The sequence below is a fragment of the Triticum urartu genome, chromosome 5, assembly GCF_003073215.2.
Source record: "Triticum urartu cultivar G1812 chromosome 5, Tu2.1, whole genome shotgun sequence".
Taxonomy (NCBI): Eukaryota; Viridiplantae; Streptophyta; class Magnoliopsida; order Poales; family Poaceae; genus Triticum; species Triticum urartu.
Genome location: NC_053026.1, coordinates 289,925,339 through 289,951,867, shown reverse-complemented (window position 1 = coordinate 289,951,867; position 26,529 = coordinate 289,925,339).

Genomic DNA, 26,529 nt, shown 5'->3' with positions numbered 1-26,529 from the left:
GGGCATCGATGCCAAATGCATCACAAGTGAATTTGGCACGTGTTTTGGCCTACATAGTGGAGGGCCGTTATAGCCCACTTTTGTACTACCTCGTATTTAGTGTAAAATTTTGACCATAGATTTACCTAAGATGCCAAGATGGCGGATTTAGGCATATTGTTGTTCTACTTTGTAAGCTCCTCGAGAATAATCAATAAAATGGCAGCATGCATCTCCTAGATGTAGAGGCCGGGGTCATCCTCCTTTTCTAAAAAATAGATTTACCTAATAAAATGCCAATGCATGTCACCAAAAATTATACCATTTGAAATTATGTTCAAATACGAATCCAATGATATACTTTTTAGTGACATGCATTAACATTCTATCAGTTAAATCTATGGTCAAATTTTGATATTACAAAATAGGAAGAGTAAACCAGGACGGAGGTAGTACTTGCTCTTAGGGTAACCATAGAGTTACTAGTCTAAGTTACTTTCGACTATGACTAGCCTAGGCTACTATAGTAGTACAACAAAAAAACGATGCAGGTGATCACGTGAGAAAATATACTAAAAATATTTCTTTTGGTGCAGTGCGTAGATGCAGTTTTGAACACTACACTTGTCATCGTAATTTGGGAAAATTACGAAAAAAAAATGAGCTACGTTGTGATTACCGTTTACTAATAGGAAAGAAGTTTTACCTTGATAAGTAGCTTCTCCGTGCACGTAAAGCATGTAAGGAATCCAACAACTTGATCCAGATTGGGGCCGATAGATTTTATTGCCAAGATCTTCACTGTGCGCATAGACTGGGTCAAGCTTGTGGGAATCATTTTTTGGAAGACGGTCGTAAATACATCAAGAAGAAATTTAAAAATGTGATTTTCAAGAAGACGGAGAAGAAGATGAGTGTTGTACCTGAATGATTACGGATCCAATAAAGAGTTCGGAGAATTTGGCTGAGGAGTACACCAATGTTGTCAATTTCGGCGTGTCAATGACCCTGATTTTTGTTGGACCTTCTAGATCAGATACAAGCAATCTCTCAATGAAAGGATCATTCTCAATGACCATAACATGGAACAGCTGGAGTGATCTCTTCCCAATTGATGTCTTGTTGCGGGGCCAGCAAGACACATAAATCCATCGGAGATTCAGCAAGGCGATGTGGAGGCTAATGAACTCGTGGATCTACTCAAGATGAAGGTACTCAAGCGCAACACAACTGTGGAGCAGGTGCTCCATAGCCTGCTTCGAGATGCCAATGTCGAAGAGGTCGAGCTGCTTGAGTTGAGGGAGAAGAAGGGCGGGCGCGGCATTAATCTGGGGAAGATAGCAGGAGCTGAAGCTGGTGCAGCGCAACGTTGGCGTGAGGTGGAGCGCGGACGGCGGCAGAGAGCGACATCGTCCAGCTTCAAAGCTGAGCTCCTGGAGCTCATCTAGGGCGGGGCATAAGAACCACTCGTCGAACTTGTCTTGGACCTTGCAGTTTGTAGTGAACATGCGGATGTCAAGGCATCTAGATGGCCCAGGGTATGATGAAAGTATCTTGGAGACTGTGGCCATGCATTTGCAATCCCCGTCGTAGAGGCAGCTGTCGACGGTGAGGTTGAGGGGGACGCGGCGCCAGAGGGGGCGCCACCGCCGGGAGAGCAGGGCGGTCCGCACGGCAGATTTGGTGGGGAGGAGGCCAATGATGACGAGCAACATGTTGTCGGGGATGCTACTGATGAAGTCCAGGCTCCCCGGATGCGGTTTTGGCTCGAGCCGCCTCCGCTTGTTGGCTGCCTCGCCGTCCATCTTAGCCGGCGGCGACGCCGGTGTACACATGTGTTGGTGTGTGTTGTGTGCTGGCCTGCTTGGTGTGCGCGAGTGCGTCCTTCCGTGCATGCCGCCGCGCAGTGGTGAATTGTGCGCGAGTGCGTCCTTCATGCGGAAGAATGTGTCCTCAATGCGCCCTCAATTTACTAGCATGCGGGGTGCTACCCCGAGTGGTTTCAACTTTCTTTACTTCACCGCGTGTTAGATGGGCCTCTAGTTTACTTATTTTCACCCACTGCCACATGGGCCAGCACACGAAGATAGAGAACACTAGCTGACAAGGTAGCATGTGGACTGGTTGACCGGTCAATTAAACAATATATGGAGCTATACACTGACACAATGAGCGTATAATCCATCGGTATAGAGAGTTCGAGTGAGAGGGGAGGCCCATGAGAGATAGCAGAGAGAGAGAAAGTGCTACTCCATTCGATAATGTAGTGCCAACATTTTTTTAAAGTCAAAATTTTGAAACTTTGACCAAGATTATAAAGAAATTACTTATATCTACAATACCAAAGATAAATAATAGTATGAAGTAAGTACATGTTATGATGAATCTAATGATCGTTCCAGATGTAAATGTCTTTCTCCACATATACCTGGTCAAACTTTTATGCGGTTTGACTTTACAAAACATCCATATGCTTATGGACGTGAGAGAGTCCCTAACTAGAGAGAGAGAGAGAGTGGAAAGCGTGAGTGGAAAAAGTGTGTGCGCGTGTGTGAAAGAGACATGGACAACACATGATAAAAGTAGAGAAAAGGCATGTGTGTCTTATGCAAACATATCACACATGCATCTTCGACAACAGAAGCAAGGTGAGGAGATAGTGTGTGGTTGTGTGCAACCGAGAGAGAAAGACCCCTAGCACGTGGCCAAGAGGGGTCTGACAAACAAGGGAGAGAGGTCGAGAGAGACGTGCGGAGAAAATGCAGACTTGGGGGGGAGAGAGTGTATGTTTGTCATAGAGAGATCCCCTGGAGAACGTGATGGGACTACATGGGTGGGAGATCAAGTGACAAGGTGTGCGCGCGAGAGAAGATACCCCGAGAGATGTCGAGATAGGCAATGGATGGAAGGATACAATACGTGTGTTCCAGATGGCTAGTGAGAGATAATCATACTTAGGGGGGAGTGCGTGTGCCTATGATGGAGTGAGAGATTATGGTACTTAGAGGGTGCGTGTCACATAGAGAGAGAACAAGGGAGGAGAGTGTTGGATGGGTCTATATGTAGCACGAGTGAGACATGTGTATGTGTGAACCAGGGAGATATAAAGTTTGAGAGAGATAGAGCAGCCCCGATAAGGCTGAGTGGTGCGTCAGATAGCTGAGAGGGGGAAAGAGATATTCCATCCGCTCGATAATGTAGTGCATGTAAATTTTTTAGAAGTCGAGCTTTGGAAACTTTGATCAGGTTTACGCAAATGTTATTTATATCTACAATACCAAAGATACATCATACGAAACTACATCTCATGATGAATCTAATGGTATATCTTTGTCATTCTAGATGTAAATGTTTTTCTCCACGTACATGGTCCAACTTTGTGATGTTTGACTTTTCATTTAATCTATATGCTATGGACCGAAGAGAGTGCCTAACTCAAGAGAGATCAAGTGCGTGTGAAGGAGAATGTGTGAGTGTGCAAAAAGAGTATGTGTGTGAAAGAGAAAGGGACAACAAACGATAAATTAGAGAGTGTGTGTGTTTTTTCGTTTCTTATGCAAACATATCACGCATGCATCTCCGAGATAGAAAATAGAGGTGAGGAGATACACGAAGATAGCTAGTGCGTGATTGTTTGCAACGGAGAGAGACACCCCTATAGCACATGTCCAATAGAGGTCTGGCCAACAAGGAACAAAGGTCGAGAGGGACACATGGAGAAGATGGACGCATGGGGAGGGAGAGAGGGTGTGTTTATGATAGAGAGATCCCCTCGAGATCGTGAGGGGACTATATGGGTGGGAGATCGAGGAAGGTGCATGCGCGATAGAAAGATGCCCCGAGATAAATCAAGATAGACCATGCACATGTTTGTGATGGAGACTAAGATTAGCTAGTCATACACATATAGGGGGGCTGTGTGTGCCTACATTTGAGTGAGAGACCATGATACTTGGCTAGGCATGAGATTGTGTGTGTGTGTGTGAGATGGAGAGAGAACGAGGGAGAGAGATAGAGTTTTATATGGGTCTATCAAGTGCGAGTGAGATATGCATGTGTATGTGTGACCCAGGTAGATGGAGAGTTTGAGAGAGAGAGGGAAGAGCTCCGAGACGACAGAGTGGTGCGTGAGAGAGTTACGGGAAACGAGCCAAGGAATTTATGTGCGTACGATGAGTGCACCCAAGATATTTAGCTTGGACTTGAGAATCATACATAGTTTGCGAGATAGACCTATAGACGGAGTATATATGCATGCGAACTAGAAAGACCGCCCCCACACACACACACAAAGAGAGAGATTGAGAGAGAGGGATAGGGACTAAAAAGGTTTGTGTGTTGGATGCGTGCGACAGAATTGAAGATTGTCGGCGAGAGAGAGAGGGAGAGAGAGAGAGAGAGAGCAGGAGTCTGGAAGAGGGGGAGGTCGCATTTTATGCATCAAAGACTGATATAAACCATGTTTCGATATATACTTGCATTCAAATATTTAAATTGGAGAACATGTTGTCTGCAATCCACACATGAACGGAGATATGTGTATATCAAACAAGTTCATTAATTTGACTTTCAACATGTTCATGGAGTACTATAATACTGCACAACATGCTACTCGATTGAGGTGTTCAATTTTGGATTTAGTTCACTATTTTGACCTGGTGAACGAGCTATTTCATTGAATCAAGATATTTCATTTTGGGTTTGATTCCCGTTTTTGAGTGGGTCAACTATTTGTCATATAGTAAATCGCTAGCAATGAGCATGTAAAAACACACTACTCCTGAGCATCATCTCTCCATCTAAAAAGAAGTGGCAAGCTAATATTTCAAAATTTGGTTCGAATCGACTTGGTAAGGTAGACGTGGATGCTCGTTCTCCCAAAATTTGAACGAACCGTTAAACACCCTCTGCTCGGTGGAATTCCCCCGAGCAAATAAATGGGAGACGCGAAATTACCGGCCTATGTGGGACACGCATCAATTGGCCCGTTGTACATCGAGGGTAGGTTCGTAACTTCATCCACGCGCGCCTTCTCCTCGACCGAAATGGCATGTGCCGAATAATTCATAAACTATGGTCAGAAAAACACCCTCTCCTTGCCCGAAATAGCTCGCGCCCACTATTTCAAAACACGCTCTCCTCGCCCGAAATCGCTCGCGCCCACTATATTTGAAAACATGCCCTCCTCGCCCGAAATCGCTCACGCCCACTATATTTCAAAACGCGCCCTCCTCGCCCGAAGTCGCTCGCGCCCACTATTTGGGAGAAGCAAAGTTACTCTACTATCCCCGACCCTCAATACACAAACCCAAGCCGAGAAGCCTAATGGCAGGGGTAGAACTGTAACCCCCCCACATTTCAGACAAATGCGTCCGTAAGACATGGTTCCCCCTCCCAATTCCCCATTCATACCTAGTGGGCGCCAAATCACCTTCTCCTCGGAAGTTCCCTTCTCCTGAGCCGCGAAACCTCAGCCCCTCCTCCATGGAGCCCCCACCGCACCAAATTCACAACCGCCCTCCTCTCTAATCTCGGAGACGCTGCCCATTTGCCGTCGTGCACTGGGCCGTGTGCCTCTTACTCCATGCTAGCGGAGCTGCCTCGATGATAGCCACGTGAACCGTACTGGAGCCGATTTACCCCCGCCATTGTTCATGGTGGCAGAGCGGCTCCAGCTTTGGACCCGTTTAGAGCCCTGGCGCTGCTTCCCTGTAGCCATCGACCATCGTGACATCTCTGCTTCCCTGTCGCTGGTAGCCACCACAACCGCGCTGGCCTCGCCGACTAGGCAGCTGGAGCTGCCTACTTCACCGGGCCGCCAGATAGGTCACACCCCCATCTCAAATCACTTTAATTAGGCATCAGTTGTCTGAATTTTTATTCTGGGCCAATTGATTCCCAATGGGAAGCAGCATCCCTAGAGCCGGTGGAGCTCCTAGGCTACCGGTTGGCTGGTGTCTAATGTAAGGGTGCGGGGGCGCAAGTTCGCCGTGGAAGCAGCGCTTAGATGGCTATCTTAGAGTTGCGTGGGTTGAAGGTACTGCCGCCGCCAGATCTGGATGACGGCAAGTCTTTGTGGATTGGACCAGGGGCGGCGCAACCACGGCAGTGCAGTGGAGCGGGGAGCAGGGTTTTGGTCAGGGCCACAGACGACAGAGGCAGGCTGAGGCAGGCTGCTCTGCCGGTGGTCACTGGCTCTTCAGGGAAGATGCCGAACAGTGTTAGCCGGGAGGCACAAGACGGCCATCAAGCCATCCGGCGTAGATCAGACAATACCAAAATAAAATAAAACCGTGTGACCCCAATTTAGTCTTCAGTCAATAGACGTGTGACCACTCTTGTACCTTGTTGTTGATCTCTTAGGGTATTTCTTCAGATCAGAGAGATGTGTCATTCTTAACATTATGTGTTTTCTGCATCTTCAGCCACACCGTCTTCCGACTCATCGTAGCTGCTCCAACAAGGGAAGCATACACCAGAAGGGAGCTATAGTCCCTGAGGGAGTCCTAGACTAAGGGGTCCTCGGGCGTCCGGCCTGTTATCTATGGGCCGGACTGATGGGCTGTGAAGATATGAAGACCGAAGACTGTAGCCGTGTCCGGATAAGAGTCTCCTTGGCGTGGAAGGTAAGCTTGGCGAACAACCATGAAGATTCCATCTTATGTAACCGACTCTATGTAACCCTAGATCCCTCCGGTGTCTATATAAACCGGAGGGTGTAGTCCGGAAAGGATATACTCAATACCTTAGTCATACATGCTAGACTTCTAGGGTTTAGCCATTACAATGTGGTAGATCAACTCTTGTAATACTCATATTCATCTAGATCAATCAAGCATGAAGTAGGGTATTACCTCCATAGAGAGGGCCCGAACCTGGGTAAACATCGTGTCCCCTGTCTCCTGTTACCATCAACCTTAGATGCACAGTTCGGGACCCCCTACCCGAGATCCGCCGGTTTTGACACCGACATTGGTGCTTTCATTGAGAGTTCCTCTATGCTGTTGCTGAAAGGTTTGATGGCCCCTTCAATCGTCAATAATGACGCTGTCTGCGGAGAAACTTTCCTCCCTGGGCAGATCCTCGTATTCGCCGGCTTCGCACTGCGGGCCAACTCGTTTGGCCATCTGGAGCAGATCGAAAGCTACGCCCCTGGCCATCAGGTCAGATTCGTGAGCTTGAACTACATCGCGGACATCTGTGGAGATTTGATCTTCGCCGGATTCGATACCGCGGTGGCCGCTCCCGATCACCCCGATGATCATGACCTAAATCTGTCATCGGGCCGCATCCAGGAGATCGCTCCTGCAACCGCTCTGGCCCTAGAGCCAGAGCAGGCCGCGCCATCCGAAGATGGGAAGATTAACCCCACCTCGAAGGCCGCAAATTACACGGTGTTTGAGCCGCACATGGACCTGGTCTCACACGATGCCTATGCCACCGGAACGCCGGACTCATCTCCGGCCGCAGGTTCCAAATCGTGCAAGCCCGTGGACGCCGAGCTTGATCGTTTATCGATCTTCAAATTCAGCACCGCAGACATCTTCCATCATTCGCCTTTGGGCCAAATGCTAAACTCATTAAAAAACTTGTCCTTGGCAGAGGACTCTCAGTCGAACTATATCCGGCTCCAACTAGGGGCTAACTGTGGAGAATTGTGCTCCCCACCCACCACCCACTTCATAACCACAGTCGAGGATTCGACCGATACACTTGATTACGACTCTAAGAATATCGACGGCATGGAAAATGATGCCGATGACAACGAAGACCCCATTGATACAACTGATGAACCAGATGGACGGGAAGATAGGCAGGTTAGCCCTGCTAAATAGGCCACAGAGGAAGATTCGGAGGATGATAATTACCTTCCGCTCTCTGAGGATGAGGTGGGCCTCGGCACTGAGGATTTCATCGTGCCTGAGGAACCTCGTGAGCAGGAGCGCTTTAAGCGCCAACTAATAGCCACTGCAAGGAGCCTGAAAAAGAAGCAGCAGCAGCTTTAGGCTGACCAAGGTCTGCTCAATGATAGATGGACCGAAGTCCTAGCCGCCGAAGAATATGGCCTTAGTGGACCAGCCAGAAGCTACCCGAAGCATAGATTGCTATCCTAGGGCGACGATGAGGCGTTGGAGCCCGTACCATCATCGCACAATGCGGCAGGTCGACCACAACTGGGCCAAGGTAAAGCGGCAACTCAAGACGCACACCGGACCGCCCTACCTCGCAGTAAAAGCGAGAACAAAACAGCTCGGGGTTACACATACGACCGTCAACAAGACTTGGGTAGCAAAGCAGAACACTCAAGACCGATCTACAGATCGCAAGGACATACCTAGACACATGACGACAGCCACCTATTCGGACGCGACAAACCTAGCCACACACAGGCTGAAAACCGCAAATGGACTCTGCCGGAGATACGCCGCAGTGTGGCCGAACATACAGGCGCCGCACACCCACTTTGCTTCACAAATGAAGTAATGGAGCATGAATTCCCAGACGGGTTCAAACCCATGAATATCGAATCATACGATGGAATAACAGATCATGCGGTATGGATCGAGGACTTCCTCCTCCATATCCACATGGCTCGCGGAGACGACCTTCATGCCATCAAATACCTACCACTAAAAATCAAAGGACCAGCTCGGTACTGGCTAAACAGTCCGCCGGAAAATTCTATCGGCAGCTGGGAGGATTTAGAGGACGCCTTTCGCAACAACTTCCATGGAACATACGTCTGGCCACCAGACGCTGATGACTTAAGTAACATTGTCTAGCAGCCCGGAGAGTCAGCTAGGAAGCTCTAGACCAGTTTCCCAGTTAAAAAGAACCAAATCGTCGACTGTCCGGACGCGGAGGCCATTGCGGCCTTCAAACATAGCGTCTGGGATGAATGGCTTGCACGCCACCTCGGTCAAGAAGGACCTAGATCCATGACAGCCCTTACCGCTCTAATGACCCACTTTTGCGCGGGAGAAGACAGCTGGCTCGCTCGTAGAAGCAACAGCGCTAGCGACTCAGGCACTACCGAAATATGAGACGGCAATGGAAAGCCACGACGAAGCATAAAGAACAGTCGCAATGATAATGAAAGATCATGCGACACAGCGGTCAACGCTGGATTTAGCAATCCCAAGCCCGGCCGACGGAAAAAGGCATTCAAGACAAACAGAGACGGACCATCCAAACTAGACAGGATATTGGATCAGCCCTGCCAGATTCATGGCCACCCCAATAAACCATCTAATCACACCAACAGAAGCTGTTGGGTCCTCAAGCAGGCCGGCAGGCTCAACGCCGGACACAATGGAAATGGGCCACCAGGCAATAGGCACAACGAAACGGCTCACCAGCTAAACGCCGAAGGGCGGGAGCAATTTCCCCCTGAAGATCGATCAAATTCGGAACAGAAATAGCAGTTCGGCTTCCGCTCCACCGAGTATACCCGTTAAAACTATACTGCGCATACATAATTACGCACTCAAGATACCATTGGCATTGACGGAAGCACAATACGGACAAGTCTGCAGGCACTCCGGTAACATTCTTTAACCGTTTTCCTATTTTCTTTTGTTTCATTATCTCTTAAAAGCGGATGGCGCAAAGGGGAAACACCTACGACCGACCCCATAGGAGTTCGGATCTGTACACTCACCTACGAGGCTACTCCCTTCAAGGATTCCCCTCGCTGAGGACAGGTGGCGCAGACATGCGACAGGAGGTCTAAAATAACTTTTTGTAGACCGCACTCTCTTTTCGAGCCTGTAACATGCCTTTTTCCTCTGCCTCCGACCCAGGGCATATCAAATTGCCGGGGTCGTGGCCTTTATGTATATCAATTAACCATTGGCCTATCACTCACGTCCCAGTTCAAATTATCCGAATTAATCACTCGCGTCTTTTCGCAAAATGAATACGCCTCCTATGGTTGTTTCATAGATATACCCCGGCTTAACTTGCCAGGGGCTCGGTACGGGAACAAATGAGTTGCCAATAAAGTCCGAACAGCTTTTACAGCGCACTTCGGGGTCGCGAGTTTTAGCCTTATATGCATCAGCTCCGAATCATGTCTTGGGTCAATAGTTGGGTTTCCCGGCTCCTGTGCTTGCTATCCTACGTTCCGCTCTATCGGCTAGGGTAGTAAAGGGAGAACTACTGCGATTGTGCTACCGGTTCAACCAGGGACGCACCTCAGTAGAGAAAGCCGAAAACTGACTGTCATGATGCGGCGAGAGCTGGTCAACCACTTGATGACTTATCAGAATCTCTAGCGATCCCTCCGTGTCACACGAAGGACCCCTTTTCTGGTCAATTATGTAAATGCATCGTATGAGTAAGCCGCATACATACTAGGGATATGTCGTAGACCCACCGTAAAACTCCTATGGCTAAGTGAAAGTGTTAACGCCCTATAGTCTGGTTGCCTGGTTCGCCACATTGACACCTCCTTCACGGAGCAAGACGTTGGGTCAAGAGTGATCAGATGCTTTTTCGAACACCCATGTACTTCCTACAAGCGGGCTGAAGCCGACGACTAGAAAACTTCCATATTAGATTAAAACAGCCGCACAGGAGGAACACAAGCTTTCGAGCAAAATATACAAATAGATTTACTATAAAATTGTCTCGTACAATTCTCATACAGTTCACTCGATCATTATGTCTTTTGAGCATTGTCCCTCTATCAAGCGGGCGGCTACAAGGACGTCTCCAAAATAATGCTCCGGTTTGTGGCGGTCCTTGCCCTTGCGTGGACTCGTCACTGCAACGTCGATGGCCTTCATATTCCCCCAGAACGTCTTAACTCAGGCAAAAGCCATCCGTGCACCTTCGATACACACCGATCGCTTCACAGCGTCGATACGCGGCACTGCTTCAACAAGCCGTTGCTCCAAGCCGAAGTAACTGTTCGGAACAAGCTCAGTTGGCCACAACCGGATTATGACATTCTTCATGGCAGCACCGGATATCCTATGAAGCTCGTCCCACTGGGACATCTGCTCATTCAGCAACAGGGGGCGCTTCGAGGCGCCGAATTGTGACCAGAAAAGCTTCCCCGTTGCGTACCCGTCTCGCGCCTGATAATACTGCGCCGCATCAGAAGAACTCTTCGGCAAGTCTAAAAACTCGTCCGGAGAACTCCACAATTGGTTAAGCTGAGCATAGTTTGGATCGCTGAACTTAGCCTGTAGCAAAAATGGCTTACCAGCTTCAATCTCCCCAGCTTGCCGGATCTCCTGACGGGCTGCTCTGGATTCAGACTGCGCTTCTCTTGCCTCTCGTAGGGCCTTGTCAACTTCAGCCGTCTTGGCTTCATTCTCTTTATCAAGGAGTTCACACCGGCTAGCAGCACTTTTTAGCTCAAGTGCCATCGTGGATATCTTCTCCTCGTCTTGATGTCATGTAGCTCGTTCGGCTTTTAACTTAACCGATGCCTTCTCGGCAGCCACATTACTACACCGGGCCTGCTCCTTGGCCCGGGCTAGCTTCGCCCGAAGAACTTCAACGACGGCAGCCCCATCTGCAGCCAGGCACAACTTTCAGCGTCATGCTTATATCACAAAAATGTATGTGTAGAGACTGCTTCGAATACATACCTTGCGACTCGTCAAGACGCATATTAATCAACGTAATGTCATCCCCGGCTACATCAAGCTTCTGTTGCAGCTCGGCAATATCCACAGTCTGGGAAGTAGCCCAAGGGGAACCAGCCTGTGTTCAAAGTTAATCAGATTAGTCCTCGGATATTTCTTTTGATCCTCCGTTCGCTTCCTACGGGAAGCCAACCTGAGTCTCAGGGGCTACTGTCTATACACAGGTGTATTATCTAAATAAAACACAATTGCACATATTACAGTTCAAACCTCGAAGCCTCTCAGCTGACTCGCAAAGGCCTCATCCAATCCGCTCTTTGTGGATAGGACCTTTTTTACCACTGTACCCATCAAGGTACGATGTTCCTCTGAAATAGATGCCTGCCGCAGCATGTTTGTCAAGATATCCGACACCTCTAGGTCTCCGGAGGCAGCCGCAGGAGTACAGTCACCCTTTGAAGGGATCCATTTATTTGTATCTGGCTGCATTCCGGGTTGTTCGAGGTCTTCATTGTTGTGCTCCGGACCCTGGGCCGCCGAAGTATCACCTTCGTGTAGCGTCTTCGTTATCCCTGGCACCAATTGTTGGTCGGGGGAGACCCTCCCCTCAAGGTCGTCTGCCCTATTGGACAGAGAAGCCGGTGGGGGGGTCTCGCTTTCCATCATCTCTGGGAGAAGGTCCCCCGAGGAAGAGGATTGTTGAAGGGGACTGCGCACTGAGCTGCAAAAAAATACATTCTAGGCATCATAAGGAAAGAACGGGATAGGTTTAAAAAAGCCTTGTTCACTTACGATTTGGCCGGAGGCTTGACCTCGTCATGAGGCTGCGCTTCGACGTCCTCCAGGCCCGGGCCGCCCCCCAGAGGCATCTTGCCTCGCTTAGGAGCCTGCTTATCCCAATCTTTGGAGGCGGCCCTCTTCTTCCTGGGAGGGAAGGAGATAGTGGCCCCCTTCCCTTTTGTCTTCGGATGAGGAGATTTTTATTCCAACGGACACAAAGTCCGAGGTCCCCTGGGAATAGAGACCATCCTTGATCTTCTTGACCTCTGCCTCGTCCTCCTTCTCCGGCATCTGGTATGGTTCTGGGGCCGGCATCATTGTTAGAACATGATTCGCTGGACCCTCCGGCAGAGGTGCCGAACACATAATCAGTTCCGCCTTCTTTGTCCAGCCCTAGAAAAAGATAGCTTGCTCAGTACCATATTACTGTATGCATGACCAAAAAGTATTCGAAAGCCAAGTGCTTACCAGGGTATCCGGACGATTACAGTTAAGGCATTCGTCCTCAGCAGTATCCGGCCAAAGTTTCCGCTTCCCGAAAAATAACTTCCACATCCATTCGTGTGTGGCGCCGAAGAAGTGTTGGAGGGTTTGTGGTCCTTCTGGATTAAACTCCCACATGCGGCGAGGCCTGCGCTGGCATGGCAGGATTCGGCGAACTAACATCACTTGGATCACACTAACGAGATCGATATCTCTCTCTAGGAGGGTTTGGATGCGGCTTTGTAAGGTCCACACTTCATCCACTGATCCCCAGTCTAGCCCCTTGTTGACCCATGACGCGAGCCGTAACGGTGGGCCAGGACGAAAGGTGGGGGCAGCTACCCATTTAGCACTGCGGGGCTCTATAATATAAAACCACTCCCGCTGCCAGTAATTGGAAGCCTTGGAAAAAGAATCTTTTGGCCAGGGAGTGTTGGCGAGTTGGCTGATTGTAGCACCGCCGCACTCTACCTATTCCCCATCGACTACCTTCGGCTTCACACTAATGGTTTTGAGCCATAAGCCTAGGTGTGGGGGGATTCAAAGGAAGGCCTCGCATGTAATGATAAATGCCGAGACATGGAGGATAGAGTCCGGGGCAAGATCGTGAAAATCTAGTCCGTAATAACACATTAGCCCTCGGACAAAGGGGTGAAGAGGAAACCCTAACCCCCGGAGGAAGTGGGAGACGAATACCACCCTCTCGCCGGATCTGGTGGTTGGGATAACTTGTCCTTGAGCGGGAAGCCGATGGTGGATCTCTGCGGTCAAATATCTTGCCGCCCGAAGCTTTGTGATATCCTTCTCTGTAACAGAGGAAGCCACCCATCGGCCTTGGGAGCTGGATCCGGACATGATGGGAAGGCTGAAAGCAATGGAGTCGAACGTTGGGTGTTGGAACTTGGGGTTGGGGAGGTTTAGGAGAGGTTTGGCATAAAGAGACGGCCCTTGGTTCCTTTATATACACCTCCGGTATCAAACGTCTCCTCCTAAGCCTAAGAACGTGCCTATTCCTAAGGAATATTTCTCGTAGGACGGTTGGGTTACCCACGCTCGTATTAATAAAAATCCCGTAATAAGGGGACACGGTCTCTGCTTTGACAAGATGTGCCAATGACAACCGCGTGGGGGCGAAAAACGGTTCGAAATTATGACCGGACGGGCGTGACGTCACATTACTAAAGTTGTCCGCAGATTGGACTCGTGTGTTATTATATTTTCTCTGCGGTTGTGTGTGGTGTGTGTTACGGGTCCGGACACGATCAATTCGTATGGAGACTATTCGTGGCTTCGGAAGGAGGAACCCGCTTTGCAATGCCGAAGACAGCACTACGCGCCGGATACCTTGTCATTGAAGCCAGGTTCAGGGGCTACTGAGGGAGTTCTGGACTAAGGGGTCCTCGGGGCGTCCGACCTGTTACCTATGGGCCAGACTGATGGGCTGTGAAGATATGAAGACCGAAGACTGTACCCGTGTCCGGGTAAGACTCTCCTTGGCATGGAAGGAAAGCTTGGCGAACAACCATGAATATTCCATCTTATGTAACCGATTCTATGTAATCCTAGATCCGTCCGGTGTCTATATAAACCGGAGGGTGTAGTCCGGAAAGGATATACTCAATATCGTAGTCATACATGCTAGACTTCTAGGGTTTAGCCATTACAATATCGTGGTAGATCAACTCTTGTAATACTCATATTCATCTAGATCAATCAAGCAGGAAGTAGGGTATTACCTCCACAGAGAGGGCCCGAACCTGGGTAAACATCGTGTCCCCTGTCTCCTGTTACCATCAAGCTTAGACGCACAGTTCGGGACCCCCTACCCGAGATCCGCTAGTTTTGACACCGACAGTCCCCACTCAACAGTTCCCTGCATCAAATGTGCGTGCCCGACATGGTCAACCACAACAACTGTAGGGCCATCGACGGGTCAACACATGATGCTCACTCCTATGGATGGCAGCCAGATAGGTTGTACCCTCATCTTACTTGTGTGCAACATTTATGGCTTTGTTATTGATCTAAGCATGGAAAATAGATTATCACATTTCACTGTATATTCATGCTGATCTCTTACGGGTCTTGTTCAGGAGTTAACGTTGTTCCATAGTTCAGCTAAGAGACTTGTTCTTTAGGTAACGTTGTTCCATAGTTATCATCCATCAGCCAATGATATCCCACAGGCTGGTGATTATAGTATTATACCACTTCTAGCATAACCTATGTTGTTGCTTAATACTTTTGTGTGCCACCTAGTTAATCTCGAGTACAAATGATACATATTATGTATCTTTCATCTGTGTTCTCCCTTTAGTTTTTGAGACCTGTTCCTACTAGTTAACCCCCAGTCCTACTATCTATGTCGTCTCCTATAGGCACTCACTACATAAATCTAACTACTAGTTGTCTTCCATGCATGTCAGATATAATTACACACACTGATTTATCCACAAGAACCTCATGGAGCAATGTAACGGCCAACAAACTTGACGTCAATGATACCCAATATGATGGAACATGTAAAGGCAGTTCTTCACAAGACTTGCAGAAAGATGATGAATCATATTCACCACATAAGGTCCTTGCTCTAACTTGGCCCTTGATATGGGTACAACATGCATATAATGTCCTGGAGTGCATCTACTCTGTTGCAATGCCTTGTGCTTAGCCTGCTGATCATGCATGTAAATATGGCATGCCTTCCTGTTTTTCAGTACCTATTCCATTCATGATAACATGTTTTCAAATTCTAGTAATGTCATTCTACTCTATCGCAATGCCATCTGCTTAGTTTGGACATCATGCTTCTCAATATCTTATGCATTGTTATTCATCAGTATGTACTTCATCTGTCTACCATGCCATGTTTTTTTACATTGAAGTGATGTTCTAGTGGTCTCTTGAAACGCCATCTTAGTTTCCCAATCATACACGCATATGTTGCCTTAGTGTTTTTATGTATGTATTCCGCTAGCATACAGTTTTACATTCAAGTAGTGTTTTTTACACTGTTGTCCTGTCGTATCCCTAGCTCTTACATCATACTCCCTCCTTCCAGATTACATGTCCTAGAAATGAATAAAACTGGATGTATCTAGAACTGAAATACGCCTAGACCCATCCATTTACTTCCAGATGGAGGGAATACATGTCAATATGTCATTCCTTTCTATTCTTCAGTACCTATTCCATCTCTGTTGTAGCATGTTTTATAATTGAAGCACCATTCTTCTATATAAGGTATGCAAGGGAAAGACGTCTATGTTAGAATTTGAAGAGTTACAAACTAGGTCTTTGCAAAAGATCCAAATGCCAGGAGATAATAAACCAACTCCAGTTTTCATAGATACTGCTCCAGCACTATCGGCGTTCTGGGAACAGGGGTCCCCAGACTTGCTTGCCTGCGGCCTGCGGCGTGGCTCAAGTGGGGGCCAAGCGCGGCCCATCTTCATCAGCTCAAGCTCAAGACCCTCGCGAGGGGCCAAGCCTCGCAGGGCGGACGACAAGAAGCTTCCTCAGAGGCAGCCTCATCAGGCAGGCTCGCGAGGAGGCGGAGAGATCACGGCAGGGGTACCTCGCGAGGAACCCATGATGCAAGCCATGACGATCGAGACCAGGCGGGCGCCGGCCTGCACAGTGTCCTTGTTTCCCCTTTGGTGCAAAGGGGGCAAGCACAGGCCAAGGCACCGGGCAAAGGTTGCCATTCCGGTGCAACGAGACCAAGACCAGCAGAGCGGCAGGATGGAGGTCACCGTGGTGCCCAAGACGGCGCCATCACCAGTGCTTTTGGCAGCCGAAGACCACCTTTGGTCAGGATAACTTGTACTAGATGTTCCCCTTCAAAATGGCCAATTGTTAGCGCCCTTCCCGCTCATTATTTGGGGTGAGGCCCAGGGCCTCTATAAATAGAGCTAGCCACCACAGAGTAAGACAGAGACAGGAATGGACCGGAAAAGAGAGACACCCCGGAGAGATCAAGACACCCAGACATCTAGAGATCTAGTACAACCGTAGCAGAGAGAGAGAGAGAGAGAGAGGTGACTGAACTCACCCTAGCAGTTCGTCGCACCAGCCCAATAACACCTCTCGCGAGACTGTTCTTCCCTTGTACTGTTCATCATCAGCCCCTGAGGCAATCCACCACACCACACACTGGAGTAGGGTATTACACCACAACGGTGGCCCGAACCAGTATAAACCTTGCGTCCCTTGTGTTGTTCGTTGTTTCCAGCTTAGATCACGCGAGGAGATTGGACGTAGATCGTTAGGGGAGAGATCTCCGCGCGCACCCCAGTGTTCAAACCTCAAGGGTCTTCCGGAACCCGAAATCCGACATTTGGCGCGCCAGGTAGGGGTGCGCCGAAATCTTTCTTCCGCTGTTCGCGTGTGATCTTCCGTCGTGTCCATGGCTGACGCTCGTCAGGCTCGTGCCGAGCACCGAGCTGCTCTCGCCACCCGCGTCGCCTAGACGGCGCCCGTCGGCGGACGTCCTCGTCATTCCCCGTCGCCTGCCGCCAACGCCGCCACCGGCCCGGCGGAGAACAAGCAGCAGGCCTCGTCCCAGCATCCTTCGATATGGCGGGAGGGCCACACCGCCACACCGTTGCGGACTCCAGCCGCTTCGTCGTCCCACGCCCGTCGTGCCCCCACGAACGCGCACACCACACTGCTCCTGGCAAGAGAGCTCTTGCACTACCGCCCCGTCAACAACCTCTACGAGGACTGGCTCACCCGCATCACCGAGCTCGTCAGCGCCGCAGGGGGCTCCCCATTGTCGTCCCTCTCACTGCCTCGCCCTCCATTCCGCGCAGGAGGCGGGGATCAGGAGGCTCCTCCACCACCTCCTCCCCAAGAAGGCGCCCTGGCTCCAAGGCGCGCAGCCCCAAGGCGAGACCCTCCGCGTCCGGCGCCTGCGCAGCAAGAAAGGAGCTGCCAAGAGATCCCTCGTCCCCAAGAAGGTGCTCGCGCGCTCCCAGCACCGGCGCGCCAAGATCGCATCCCTGCACCTCCACACCAAGACCCCGCGCTACTCCAAGCGGCAGCGCGCGGTAATCCCTAGGAACAAGCCCAGCACCAGCAAAAGGCACCGGTGGCCACGGCAGGTTGCCGCGCCCTCACCCCCGAGCTACGCGGCGTCGCATTGCCAGGCAAGTTCAAGCCTGACCTACCCCCTCGCTACGATGGCACGGCGGACCCCGCGGAGTTCCTACAGCTCTACGAGTTGTGCATGGAAGCAACCAACGGAGACGAAAGGGTCATGGCGAACTGGTTTCCCATGGCGCTCAAGGACGGGGCCCGCACCTAGATCCTGAACCTAGTTCCTGGCACAATCTCCTCCTGGGATAAGATGCGCACTTGTTTCATCGCCAACTTCCAGGGCACTCGCGGCCGGCCCCCGGCCGTGAGCGATCTGCGCCGCATCAAGCACCAGCAAGGGGAAACCCTGCGGAAATACATCCAGCGCCTCAACAACGCTCGCCTCAAGATCCCCAAGGTGACTGAAGAAGCCATCGTCTCGGCCTTCTCCGATGGCGTACGCGACATCAAGATGAAGGAGGAGCTTGCAATCCATGAAGACTTGTGCATATCCCTGGAGCTGTTCAACTTGGTGACCAAGTGCGCTAGGGCTGAGGAAGGGTGTCTTTCCCTCCTCGAACTCCTGGCTGCGGACCCAGAGGAGAAGAAGCCCAAGGCCAAGGACGTGAAGCACAAGGGGGCTGCCGTGCTTGTAGCGGAGCCAGACACCAAGCGAGGCAGGGATCATCCTGAGTCATCCAAGGGCAGCCGGTACTGCGTGTACCACGATCTCCACACCCATAACACCAACGAATGTCAAGAGCTCAGGGCCGTGAGAGATGGACGTGTCGACCGACGCCCCGAGCACAACGACAGGGGCTATGGCCGAGGAGGAGGAAGAGGTGAAGGATGATGGGAAGACCGTGGCCCTCGCCAAGGGTGGTGTGACCGACCTCGCGAGGATCACTGGCAGGACCAGCCTCGGGAGGGAGGCTGGAGAGGTCAGCCTCGTGAGGATCGCCCGCACGGCAACGCAGACCTTCCTCCTCTGCCGCCACCTCTAAGGAGGAACGAAGAACAACATCAAGACAAGGGAGCTGGGGGCTTTCAGGAGCCGCGCGCAATCGCTTGCATCTTGGGTGGCACGCAGGCCCAGCCCCACAGCGCATCTTCAAGCAGTTTGCTCGCGAGGTGAATGCGGTCCTCCCCAAGCTTGAGGCCACACCCTCAGGTGGTCCGCGTGCGCTATCACGTTCAGCTCAGCGGATCAGCTCAAGTGCGCGGCAACGCCCGGAGTCCTCCCTATGCTCTGCTCCCCAGTCATCAGCAACATACAGGTCACCAGGACCCTCATTGACGACGGAGCAGGACTCAACGTCCTGTCCGTCGAGACGTTCGACAATCTCCAAGTGTCGTACGATCAGCTTCAGCCAACCAAGCCATTCTCAGGAGTCACTAATGGTTCCACTGTTCCGATAGGGCAGGTTCGCCTTCCAGTCACCTTCAGGCAGCGCAACAACTACCGCATCGAGCTCATCGACTTCGACGTCGCCCACATTCGTCTGCCATACAACGCCATCCTCGGGTACCCAGCCCTGGCCAAGTTCATGGCAGTGACTCACCATGGATACAATGTCCTCAAGATGCCAGGAAGCGGTGGAATCATCACCGTACCCTGTGAAGAAAGGGACGCAGTGTGTTCACTCGAGCGCGCGTTCCAAGCCGCAGCAATCGAAGACCCGGACCACAGAAACGGAAGACTTCCCGAGGCGACCCCGAAGAAGAAGAAGGTTTCGCCTGGCCTAAGCCATAAGGAGGCAGGTGCCTCCGGAGGTGTTGGGTCAGGATCTGCGCCCAATCAGGGAGCGCCACCCTCTCTCGCATAGGAAGGCGTGCCCGGCGCCCTCCTCAGGCAGGGTTCGGGGGCTCTTTCTTGGAGAGCCACCGACCTTGCCGAGGTCGCGAGGGTGGCGCTCGGGCACCACTTGGAGGGGTGCTTCCAGGCACGTTTCCCTCAGGATGGTACAAGGCAAGGAAGACCAAACCCTCAGGAGTTCATCGCAAGCAGCACTCAGGAGTTACAGGAGTCGAGACTCATGCGCGGCAGGCGCCGCTTGCCTGCCGTAGCCCCACATCCAGGGGATGGTGGGCTGCGCGTCTGCATCGACGTGCCAGGACTCAACTGAGCCGCGTCTCAGTAGCGCCTTTGGCCTTCGCGCGTGGGGCGTTGCGAGGGTCCACCTCACAGCTACGTTCGCATGCCTTTCGGCCTGCCGAGCGCGGTCGCCGCTCATCAGCACCTGCTGAGGAGCATTCTGGAGGCTCAGGAGGTCAGGCAGGGTGCGGTCCTAGCGGAGATAGAGAAGGCCCTCAGAAACCCACCAGTGCCCCCAAATCCTCCAGAGGCTCCTGGGCCTGGGGGCTCGTGAGGATCGACGTCTTCACCGCGCATCGCCTGCTTCTTCAACACCACTCCATCTTCAATGACACCAGGTGACATCTTTCTAAGTTCCATTTTTAGCTGGGAGCGCCCACAAGGCCGCATCATTCCCAGGCCGCGTGGGTCCGTCCATACGGCATGTATCCGTTTTGCTTATGCTCTTTACTTACCTTGTTGGGGGCCCCCCTCGGGCTGCATCATCCCCAAGCTGCTCGGGCCTGGCCCAGCGGCGTTTGCTTTTCTCATGTCTATTTAAATGAATTTCCTCCTGCATGCTTAACACACCCGACCTAATCGCCTGCTCGATTGACGCCTACCTATGGAGCTGCTCGCTCTGGCACGGCATTTGCGCACGGGTCCATCCCTGCAACGCCGATAAACCTGAGTGGTCGAGCTCTGGCCGTGGCAGCCCTGCAAGGCGCCACCTCACCAGGCCCTCAGTGCCGCAATCACTTCCCCGGAGCGACAAAGGTTGGCTGGCAACCATAACTACAGGTCTTGTTTCTCTTCCTTATTGGTGTGCAGGACCTACTCCAGGAGCAATGCTAGGTACATCGCGAGTTGTCTCTCCCTCTCTCCGGCACGGACCGCTTGCACATTAACAGGGGGTTACTTGAGCATCGCGACTCATGGGCTCCTACTGGCTCTCCAGCCCTCACCCCATGGCCTTGACCCACGGCATCGCGACCTGTCATACCAGCGGCGGCTGAGCTCGCTCAAGGGCCGGGACCTGAGGACGTAGAGCATTAAGGAAAGTGCGGGGGAGTGGGAAGAAGCTCGCGAGGACCTAATCCAGCAGCGCCTCAGCTGCCACCGGTCGGGCCAGGCGCTTCGTCGAAGAACTACACCAGACTCAAAAGATAAGTCATGCCCTTACAAGAGTTGAACCAACGCAGCACAAAAAACCATTGCCCAATGCGGCTCTGTCATGGCGACGTTGCCTTCCTTTCTCACCCAGCGAGGGCTGCTTGAGTGCTAAAGGGGACCTCCCGAGCATCGCGACTTGGGGGCTCTTACCGGACCTCGGGCCGCTCACCTCCTGGCCTTGACCACGGCATCGCGACCTGGCATACCAGCGACGGCTGAAGCCTGCCTGGGGACTTGGACCTGTTAGCGTAGAGCGCCAAGTCCTTGTGAGGATAGAAAGGGGGAGCCGAGCCGAGACATGACAAGCACCTCGCATTGATTCATATTAAGGATATAATATTCATAAAAGACATGGCAGACGCCTTACATGCCCCCATGGGGTGTTGCTTCGATTCCTCGTAGGGAACAAGAGTACTAATCCTAAGGAACGCTAATCGCCCGCACCACCGCAAGGGACGCCATCATCAACAGTAGGCTGCCCAACGTCGACGCCAACCTCATCCAGATCAGTGGCGTCAGTGGCTGGACACGGCTGCCCTGCTCCAAGCACGGCGCGAGCTTGGGGGCTCGTAGCTGTCGTCGCTTGTCTCCGAAGTCGCGAGGAGCTCAGGGGAGCCGCTAGATTACCCAGCTCCTCAGCTGCCGCCTGAGGAGCTGCTGGAGGGCCGATGGGCGGGCCAGGTCCTCGCCGGTTCATCGCCCCTGCTGCTCTCCCTGGGGCAGCACTCTAGCCGGCATCCTTCAGCAACGAAGATCTTGAAGAACATCAAGGAGGCGCCGTCGTATTCAAGATGAATCACGAGGGCACCTACCGTCCGGCAGACCCGGGCGATTTCGCCCCAGCCCCGGGTCTTGAAGACCTTGCCCGGAGCGACGACTGTGACCTCCGCTCTGGTCGCAGGGGCACCACAGTGAGCATGCTGCAGCCAGAGCTCCAGAGCCCCGATCGGCAGAATCTCGAAGGCGAAGGAGGGGGAAGGCGAATCCAAGAGCTCGGAGGCATGGCGGCGTGGAGCATGAGCTCGCGAGAGGAGCGCTCGGCGTGGACTCCAGGAGGAATGACACGCACCACCGTGACTCGCCCGCGTCGACGGTGGCACTATCGATGTCGCTCGATGCCTTCTCCCCAGGACCCACGACGCGGGCGTACAAGGGTAGCGGATACCCAGGCGGCGGCCGCTCGTACCAGGGCCTCGCTGCCTCCTGCTGAGCACCCTCTTCTCGATGGCAGAGGACCAACCTCTTCTTTAGTGGAAGTGGGTCAGGACCCTCTCGGGGGCCTTTCCCTTCTCTTCTGTAGAAAACCGGCGGATTGGTGCCATTGGCGTAAGGAGAAACAAGAACGAAGAAGAAGAAGGAAAGGAGCGGCAGCAAGGGATGGACTGAAGGGACTCACTCAGCCCCGTACTTATAATCGGAGGAGGCCAACCATCGAGCACCACGATTGTAGGTAATCATGACCAGTTTCTCTACATGCAGGGACATGTCAAGTCGTGCAGTTGCCGAGGCGTTGTGGGGAAGCGCAGACGCCCACGTCCAATCAATCGCCACGCGGCGCCCAAGGCCGCAGGCTGTTGGGGCCCGTGGCGCTTCGCGCTTACCCCTTTGCTTCTCCGCCAGGCCAAGGCCGGGCACGCCTTGGGCCCGGGGGCTACTGTCGGTGTTCTGGGAACGGGGGTCCCCAGACTTGCCTGCCTGCGGCCTACGGCGTTGCTCAAGTGGGGGCCCAGCGCGGCCCATCTTCATCAGCTCAAGCTCAAGACCCTCGCGAGGGGCCAAGCCTCGTGGGACGGATGACAGGAAGCTTCCTCAGAGGCAGCCTCATCAGGTAGGCTCGCGAGGAGGCGGAGAGAGCAAGGCAGAGGTACCTCGCTAGGAACCCATGATGCAAGCCATGACGATCGAGACCAGGCGGGCGCCAGGCGGGCACCGGCCTGCGCAGTGTCCTTGTTTCCCATTTGGTGCAAAGGGGGCAAGCACAGGCCAAGGCACTGGGCAAAGGTTGCCATTCCGGTGCAACGAGACCAAGACCAGCAGAGCGGCAGGACGGAGGTCACCGTGGAGCCCAAGACGGCGTCATCACCAGTGCTTTTGGTAGCCGAAGACCACCTTTGGTCAGGATAACTTGTACTAGATGTTCCCCTTCAAAATGGCCAATTGTTGGTGCCCTTCCCGCTCATTATTTGGGGAGAGGCCCAGGGCCTCTATAAATAGAGCTAGCCACCACAGAGTAAGACAGAGATAGGAAGGGACCGGAAAAGAGAGACACCCCGGAGAGATCAAGACACCCAGACATCTAGAGATCTGGTAGAACCCTAGCAGAGAGAGAGAGAGGCAACTGAACTCACCCTAGCAGTTCGTCGCACCAGCTCAAGAACACCTCTCGCGAGACTGTTCTTCCCTTGTACTGTTCATCATCAGCCCCTGAGGCAATCCACCACACCACACACTGGAGTAGGGTATTACACCACAACGGTGGCCCGAACCAGTATAAACCTTGCGTCCCTTGTGTTGTTTGTTGTTTCCAGCTTAGATCACGCGAGGATATTGGACGTAGATCGGTAGGGGAGAGATCTCCGCGCGCACCCCAGTGTTCAAACCTCAAGGGTCTTCCGGAACCCGAAATCTGACATTTGGCGCGCCAGGTAGGGGTGCGCCGAAATCTTTCTTCCGCTGTTCGCGTGTGATCTTCCATCGTGTCCATGGCTGACGCTCGTCGGGCTCGCGCCGAGCGCCGGGCTGCTCTCGCCACCCGCGTCGCCCAGACGGCGCCCGACGGTGGACGTCCTCGTCGTTCCCCGTCGCCTGCCGCCAACGCCGCCACCGGACCGGCGGGGAACGAGCAGCAGGCCTTGTCCCAGCATCCTTCGGTACGGCGGGAGGGCCGCACCGCCACACCGTCGCTGACTCCAGCCGCTTCGTCATCCCACGCCCGTCGCGCCCCCACAGACGCGCACGCCGCGCTGCTCCTGGCAAGAGAGCTCTTGCACTACCGCCCCGTCGACGACCTCTACGAGGACTGGCTCGCCCGCATCACCGAGCTCGTCAGCGCCGCAGGGGGCTCCCCCTTGCCGTCCCTCTCGCTGCCTCGCCCTCCATTCCGCGTAGGAGGCGGGGATCAGGAGGCGCCTCCACCACCTCCTCCCCAAGAAGGTGCCCTGGCTCCAAGGCGCGCAGCCCCTGGGTAAGACCCTCCGCGTCCGGCGCCTGCGCAGCAAGAAAGGAGCTTCCAAGAGATCCCTCGTCCCCAAGAAGGTGCTCGTGCGCTCCCAGCGCCGGCGCGCCAAGATCGCGTCCCTGCACCTCCACGCCAAGACCCTGCGCTGCTCCAAGCGGCAGCGCGCGGTAATCCCCAGGAACAAGCCCAGCACCAGCAAAAGGCACCGGTGGCCACGGCAGGCTACCGCGCCCTCACCCCCGAGCTACGCGGCGTCGCATGGCCAGGCAAGTTCAAGCCTGACCTGCCCCTCGCTACGATGTCATGGCGGACACCGCGGAGTTCCTACAGCTCTACGAGCTATGCATCGAAGCCGCCAACGGAGACAAAAGGGTCATGGCAAACTGGTTTCCCATGGCGCTCAAGGATGGGGCCCGCACCTGGCTCCTGAACCTAGCTCCTGGCACAATCTCCTCCTGGGATGAGATGTGCACTCGCTTCATCGCCAACTTCCACGGCACTCGCGACCGGCCCCCGGACGTGAGCGATCTGCGCCGCATCAAGCAGCAGCAAGGGGAAACCCTGTAGAAATACATCCAACGCGTCAACAGCGCTCACCTCAAGATCCCCAAGGTGGCTGAAGAAGCCATCGTCTCGGCCTTCTTCGATGGCGTATGCGACATCAAGATGAAGGAGGAGCTAGCAATCCATGAAGACCTGTGCACATCCCTGGAGCTGTTCAACTTGGCGACCAAGTGCGCCAGGGCTGAGGAAGGGCGCCTTTCCCTCCTTGAACTCCCGGCTGCGGACCCAGAGGAGATGAAGCCCAAGGCCAAGGACGTGAAGTGCAAGGGGGCTGTCGTGCTTGCAGCAGAGCCAGACACCAAGCGAGGCAGGGATCATCCTGAGTCATCCAAGGGCAGCCGGTACTACGTGTACCACGATCTCCACACCCACAACACCAACGAATGTCAAGAGCTCAGGGCCGTGAGAGATGGACGTGTCGGCCGACGCCCCGAGCGCAACGACAGGGGCTATGGCCGAGGAGGAGGAAGAGGTGGCGGATGAAGACCGTGGCCCTCGCCAAGGGTGGCGTGACCGACCTCGCGAGGATCATTGGCAGGACCAGCCTCGCGAGGGAGGCTGGAGAGGTCAGCCTCGTGAGGATCGCCCGCACGGCAACATAGGCCTTCCTCCTCTACCGCCACCGCCAAGGAGGAACGAAGACCAACATCAAGACGTGGGAGCTTGGGGCTTTTAGGAGCCGCGCGCAATCGCTTGCATCTTGGGTGGCGCGCAGGCCCCAGCCTCACAGCGCATCTTCAAGCAGTTTGCTTGTGAGGTGAATGCGGTCCTCCCCAAGCTTGAGGCCACGCGCCCCCTCAGGTGGTCCACGTGCGCTATCACGTTCAGCTCAGCGGATCAGCTCAAGTGCGCGGCAACGGCTGGAGTCCTCCCTATGCTCTGCTCCCCAGTCATCAGCAACGTACAGGTCACCAGGACCCTCATTGACGGCGGAGCAGGACTCAACGTCCTGTTCGTCGAGACGTTGGACAGTCTCCGAGTGCCGTACGATCAGCTTCAGCCAACCAAGCCATTCTCAGGAGTCACTGATGGTTCCGCTGTTCCGGTAGGGCAGGTTCGCCTTTGAGTCACCTTCGGCCAGCGCAACAACTACCGCACCGAGCTCATCGACTTCGACGTCGCCCACATCCGTCTTCCATACAATGCATCCTCAGGTACCCAGCCCTAGCCAAGTTCATGGCAGTGAGTCACCATGGATAAAATGTCCTCAAGATGCCAGGAAGCCGTGGAATCATCACCATACCCTGTGAAGAAAGGGACACAGTGTTCACTCGAGCGCGCGTTCCAAGCCGCAGCAATCGAAGACCCGGACCACAGAAATGGAAGACTTCCCGAGGCGAGCCCCAAGAAGAAGAAGGTTTCGCTTGGCCTAAGCCATAAGGAGGCAGGCGCCTCCGGAGGTGTTGGGTCAGGATCTGCGCCCAATCACGGAGCGCCACCCTCTCTCGCATAGGAAGGCGCGCCTGGCGCCCTCCTCAGGCAGGGCTCGGGGGCTCTTTCTTGGAGAGCCACCGACCGTGCCGACGTCGCGAGGAAGGCGCTCGGGCACCACTTGGAGGGGTGCTTCCAGGCACATTTCCCTTAGGAAGGTACAAGGCAAGGAAGACCAAACCCTCAGG